This window comes from Sinocyclocheilus anshuiensis, unplaced genomic scaffold (assembly GCF_001515605.1).
Source record: "Sinocyclocheilus anshuiensis isolate Anshui unplaced genomic scaffold, SAMN03320099.WGS_v1.1 scaffold603, whole genome shotgun sequence".
NCBI lineage: Eukaryota > Metazoa > Chordata > Actinopteri > Cypriniformes > Cyprinidae > Sinocyclocheilus > Sinocyclocheilus anshuiensis.
In genome coordinates this window covers 628,370-635,274 of record NW_015551055.1, presented here as the reverse complement: position 1 = coordinate 635,274, position 6,905 = coordinate 628,370, and the positions used below count along the sequence as shown (strand labels likewise).

General features: G+C 35.3%; 1 long non-coding RNA gene across 1 annotated transcript in view; it reads right to left on the bottom strand.

Moving 5' to 3' along the window:
* Positions 1 to 6,539: 6,539 nt before the first annotated feature.
* The window catches only part of LOC107661963 (uncharacterized), a 22,651-nt gene continuing 22,285 nt past the window's right edge, over positions 6,540 to 6,905 (bottom strand). Inside the window, exon 4 of the long non-coding RNA XR_001631158.1 lies at positions 6,540 to 6,606. This is a non-coding gene — a long non-coding RNA (uncharacterized LOC107661963). The remainder of the gene's footprint in view (positions 6,607 to 6,905) is intronic.

Below are 6,905 nucleotides of genomic sequence, written 5' to 3'. Positions count from 1 at the left end.
AAATGCAAGGCAGTAAGCTCATTGGCTGCATATGCAGCATGAACCAATCAGCTTGTGCCAAGTCGTTTAACTCTCTGAATATCAGCAGTTACGTTAACACCCCGTAAGAATGCGCCATCTAGAGTTTCATGACTGAACTATATATATATTTTACATTTCACTCAACTGAACTTTTTTATCAGTTTTCAAGTAAGGTGTGGTGCTGAGGAATGCACAGAGGGAAGTCTCCAGCCATTCATTTTGATATGGGGATTTGCATGGGAACATGGGTTTGAATTGCTGATAGTCAGAGAGAGCTGAGAGCTCAGCAAATGCAAAATAAACTGTTATCAAAATTGAATGCTCCAGTAGTTTTTTTATTAAAAGTTTTGATTAATTTTATACAAGCAGACAATGCTGTTTGAGCATGCAGTACACTTGTGGGGGAGCTGACAGAAATGAAGAATACATTAAGAAAGAGATGACAAAACACCCAGTGTTTACAACAATAAAGCGTTTGTGTGTCTTCATTATATGCGTGCTGTTATGGGCTCTGACGAGTGCATGTGTGTATGTGTGTGTGTGAGTGTGTGTGTGTGTGTGTTCATTTTCATGCTCCTATGTCTCATTATATCACTCAGCTATTGTCACCTTTTGTGATTAACTGAATTAAGAAGCGAAACATGTAAAGTTGGCCCAAAATAGTCTATTTTTTTTCAGAGACAGATATTAAATAGCAAACAGGTGAATTCAATAAAAACTGTCCCACTTTGTGCATGATATTTCAGTGCAAATGCTGGCATCTTATTTACTGCCACCCAACTGGATTTCTTTATTTTATGACATTATGCCAGATTTGTTAAGACTTTACAGGTTTCAAACTTTATCCATGACTATTGGAAGAACAGAAAAGCAGCTTGACATTGGTTATTTGGTAATACAGATGATATATTTAAAATTGTAGTTTTTGGATGTCCAGGAAGTGACATCAACATAACAAGAGAATGAATGAAATAGAAGGGAATATTAGCATGGATTTTATTAATTGATTTTTTATTAATCCTGTGATGCTTTGTGGTGTTCATTGGTTTGTTTCACTTTATTCCTGTTAAATAAAACTTCAGATAATGGTATGATACAATGTGGTATGAAATTTCATATACATTTTAAAATATCAAAATTAACTTCAATTTCACACCCTCATGTAAGCTAACTGTCAGACCCTCAAAGGCTTTATCTGTTTCCTGTTAGGTTCCATTCTGTTAATTCTTGCCATGAATTGTAGACTTATTCAGTTAAATATTAAAGTGCCTGAGCATGACCAAAACTTATTAATGAAAGTCTAATATAATCTTTTATATAAAAAGTCTACTTACCTCGAAACACAGTCACATTCAAAAGGTCATATATAACATGAGGCACATCATTCAGTAAATTCCCTCCTTTGTCTCTGTTGGAGGTCAGAGAATATCAATAGAAAATTCAGTTCAGTATAAAAACCTACTGACTTAACAGCTCAACATATTAAAAAGTTATACCTAGCCCACAGCTGATGATTTAATGAAAAACAGCAACAGAGGCAGATGACAAGCGTGAACAGAAAGCTGACAGCGAGGAACGTGTGAAAGCTAAACACTCAGAGTAGATATTTACACAGGATTTTTAGACAGGCTGGCATTAACCTGAACAACTGCGAGACCGTTTCTGGGTAGCGATATGTAATAGAGGTCCAGCTCCACCAAGACCCATAGAAGTGTGGACTGAGCCAAACTTTAAACTTTAAAATGAAACTCGAAAAAAGAGGTTACCAGTGTAAATCTGTTTAAAAGTGTTGATGCAATGTATTTTGTCAATGTAATTTAATTTAAAAAATTAAATAACGAGTCATCAACACACTTTCCTTTAGCTCTGCTTCTCAGAATGCTTGCCTTTCTTATTTATTCAACACCACCGAATACATGATGTTGTGTTAAGTGACTATTAGTAATTCAATTCTAGAGTAGGGGTGCAATAGCAGTGAGCCTAAGGCATAACAGCATTACAACTATTAAAATAACATCTGTAGAGTAATTCTGATGGTTACACAAGCTTTCATTTCCCTCCCTCTGACTAGAACTACATTTTGGCTCAGAAAAGAAGCATGCCAGTGTTTGTATAACAGGAGGTGGCCATTTGCGTTGATGTTCACATATAGCTTATAGGGCACACTGTACGGTTTTGCAAAGAATTTGCCATCTAAGAAAAATTTCAAGAATCGTAAAAAAAATGATTTTAGCTTTCTTGGATCTTTGAAGTCTTTTAGTGTAAGATGCAAAATGCAGCCCAATTAATTGTCATTGCTATAAATCTTATCCTCAAAAGAAGTCTGAAATGTTAACTTTCAGGCCTAATAAAAACAATAAGAGCTCAGAAATTGACCTGTGTTAAAAAAATGATAGGATTAGTTAAACAATATTAACTATACGTTAATGTAATGAAAACGCTAAAATATATTTATATACAATTATATAAATATAAAATTAAATGTTTAAAAATATAAAAATATTATTTTAAATTGTAATTGTATAATGTATAATGTATATAATTGTATACTATGTAATTATAATTATGATTTTAATAATTAATTAATTATGAAAACATTCAGACCATGATAGTGAAATAGTCTCCATCCTTTTTTTTTTTTGCCGTTCTGATGTGAAAATTCATACAAATTGAATGAATTTCTTGTCTGCAGCTTATTTACAATTGCTGATAGATCAGTGTATGTTATGACATCATCCTTCAAAAACAAATTGTCATGCAAGTTTTGGTGTAGCACAAAAGAAAATGACCCTTGAGCGAAATAGTCTCCATCCTTTTTTTTTTTTTGCCGTTCTGATGTGAAAATTCATACAAATTGAATGAATTTCTTGTCTGCAGCTTATTTACAATTGCTGATAGATCAGTGTATGTTATGACATCATCCTTCAAAAACAAATTGTCATGCAAGTTTTGGTGTAGCACAAAAGAAAATGACCCTTGAGCCATTCCCATAAATAAAATTGTGTATATAGCAAATTCTACATCATCCTCAATTGTTTCTTGCAATGTGAAAATGTAGCTGTTAGCCTGTTTCTCCACTAAGGACACTTCTCTGTCAGACAGCAGATGGATCTTTCTGAATCATCACTTTCACACACACGCACGCACACACACACACACACACACACACACACACACATACACATACACATACACATACACATACACATACACATACACACACACACACAGACACACACACACCGATGTAAGCTTGGACATCTTCATTACTGTGTCAGTCATTCATAAAAGCATATGCTCTGTAGGATAAATCTTCAGAGAGTCAAATAAGTCATAATGTTATGAGGCATATTGATATTGTCATATTGCGTGTGGTTTTGAGGCATATGGTTAACCTTTTCTCAAAGGCAAGTGTGGCAGCTATCAGCATAGCGATAAACACCAGTTTCACTACAGTGAACACATCTACCTGCATCCCTTTTCAATGCTAGGTGCTTCACATCTCCTCTGAAGCTCTCTCATCAGCTGGGACTGATCTGCAATCAAGCACCTGAAGGGCACTTCTGTCTCACTCCCTGCTCTGTTTTAGCAGGGGCTCATCTAACCTTATTATTTATGCTTCATCCTATACTGTTCGGTGTATGCATTCCCTAAAGCCAGTTTTTCTTCATATATATTTATTTATTTATTTATTTATTTATTTAATAAAAATAATACTATTTTTCTCCTTCTTATGATAATGATAATAATAATAATAATGATAATTATTGTTATTATTGTTATTATTATTATTATTATTATTATTATTAAAAAGAATGGTAGTTTTAGGAAATGCTCTTCAAAAGACATTAACAACAACCATAATAATAATAATAATAATTATTATTATTATTAAGAAATTATTTGTATTATTATTATAGAAGACATTTTTAATAAAATGTATTAATTCCGTGTTATCTCTGTGAACAAAACATATGGGAAGTACAATATGTGAAATTGTTTTCCATCTTTTATTTGAGCTTGAGTGTTTTGTAGAAGAAAGAAACATCAAAGCCTTTTCATAAAATTATATGAAATGGAACAAGGAAGCAAGAATGCAAAGATGGTAACAAAGCAGAGAGATGATTAGAAGAATAGACTACAATGCATTTTTCACTGTAATGTCAGCGACAGCAATGTTGAAAGATATAATTTATCTTCTGCCTGCTCTGATTATATGTGACTGACAGTTCCTCTCTGGTCTACCCAATTTATTGGGCTTTGGGGTTTGGGCTGAAACTCCTTCTGATTCAATTTTAGTTGATACGGTACAGACATTTTTCTCTGTAGGGCTCATTCTGATCATAAAAAAAAAAACAAAACAGCAGAAACAAAGGAAGAAAAATCCCTAAAGAGCTAAGCACTCACAAAGGTCTGGTTGTTTTGTGAAACAAATTCACAGACAAATCATATTGCAGGCTCACTAATATATCAGTGAGGAATATAGTAAAGGCTTCATTTATTTGTGGACAATTTTTTTACTCAATGTTTTCTCATACTATAGCAGCAAAGGCTCCTATTAACAATTCCCACCAAGTCTAAGAGGTCAAAAAGTAATATGCAGGTCGTCTTCAGCCTGTCAGTTACAGGTGTCACCAAGGGAACACAAGGCCCACGCTATTTCACACTGATTAGCCCACAGGCGCCCCATTGCCATGGGAACAGCTTAGGCGATTAAGAGGTTACCCACGATTGGCTCACCCGCCCTAAACTGACCAACAATGTTTCTATTGAACAATACTTTATTAAAAGTGAACATTTCACAGAGGGAACAATGTTTTTTTATTTAATTTATTTGTGTGTGTATAAAAGTTATTCATCTACATGTGTCTCATAGTGAGCCTATGGGAACATCAGCATCAAAAGGCATTGTATTTGACATGAGTAATTGAAGTAGGTGCACTTGTTCACAAAGCTCTTCAGCTCCAATCATTGTGATTGTCATTAGATCAAGAGGTGGGATAGAGAAAGGAGAACGATCACATCAGCCTGTTCGCCTTCATGTGGTCATCCTGTGTGATCTATGAAAGGGAAGGACGAAAGAAATTTCTTCCTGCCATGTCAAATATGCATCAACTGTTCTAATTGCACTTTACAAAAACACCTCATGTCAGTCACAAACTTAGTTGTAACAGGCATCACTGTATCTCTATAAAAATAATATGTAAAATCAATTTTTAAAGAAGATTTTATGTTTGAGTGTGCCCTGTTACCTCCTTTGTTTGACATCAGATTGTGCACCGCTATCTCCATTGTTTACATGAGGTGAGTCTGTGATTGGCCAAGATGGCTTTACAGTTAGGGTTATACCTGTTGGTTTGGCATGCTCTTGACAGCACTTCATAGCTTGTTTTTGTGTTTTCACGTGGATGAGATTTTTTTTTCTTAAACGGAGGAAAAATTCAGTTTATAAAAATACCCATGTACGTGTGGACTAGGCCTAATATTGAACCATTCGATAGTGATGGTCAGAGCGAGGTTTCATGAATCACTGAAACAGTTGTAGCAAATGTATCGAATTGTGTCGAGGCTTCGAAACAATCAGACACCCGTCTCCACTGTGACACCTAGTGGTCACTTGCACCTGTTGCTCTGCCTAGACAACGATTTACGAATGATAACCTACATGTTGTTTATGCCAAACAATAAAGTATCCACATCATTGTAAGAGTAATTTTTCTTTTTTATAGTTGTAGGTTTTATTTTATTTTATTTTTTTTAATACTAAAATTAACTGAAACTCAGCGAATATTTGACACACACACACATGAGAGATATATCTATAGAAAGCTTAACATGTCTACTTTTAAACGAAGTAAGTCATGACGAAAACTATTATATTATGTAAACTATTATATTATGACGAAAAATATTATGTGACAAAGTAATCAGTATGAAACCAACGCGATGTCAAATCTTGGCCGTCGCCCTAATTATCGCTAATGTGACCACACCCACGCGCCGATCACGCTTTTGATATTACAATCGTCCACATGAGCCGCGCGCATGTAAACGCCCACATCACAGCAAACAAAGTACTGATTACAGTGTTGTTAAACTTTAGACATTCAAATGTTTGTAAGCAACTGAAAAAAGCACAAATGTCAGGGCATGTCAAAACTTTTCCAGGCCCCAAAACACCCTCGGACCCCAGAGGGTTAATAAAAGAAATCAAGCCGCAATGTGTCATGTTTGTTAGATTGTGAGATTTTTATTTTGCCGCCTGTCGGTTGAAACACTTGTGAACCACACCGAAGCTTCATTTAGCCATTGTCACGTGACATGGGTATTTTGAATCACACTTCAGAGCAGTGTTTCGAAACATCTACGCTTCAGGATCTCGACACTGTGTCGAAACATCAGTTTCACATCTGGCATCCCTACCATTCGATACAACATCCACAGTTCAGTACAAACCTGTGAATTGTGTGTTTTTTTGGGGGGGGGTTTCAGCTTTACGTTCAAATCATTATCATGCATTTTATTTTTCTCTGAATTGGCTCTTTGTGTGTGCCCTTGAGTTTACACGCTGAGATGAGAAAACACCTTCTCACTTAATGTGCATTTAAAAAGCAACATATGCCAAACATCTTCCCTTGTAATGACTTGTAATGAGAAGCATTTCTGAACCTGTTGTCCAACAAAACAGAATATTATAACGTACTCCACAGCATAAGTCGAATGTTTGAAATAATTTCCTTTTGTGATATAGCTTCTTATCACAGAAGGAGGCAGAAAATGTATTCTATCCATGTCTATCAGTGCATTCCAAACGGGATATATTGCCCTCCGAAGGGCACTTCGGAGTGAAAACAATCATGGCCGCCATATTGAAGGGTCGTTCC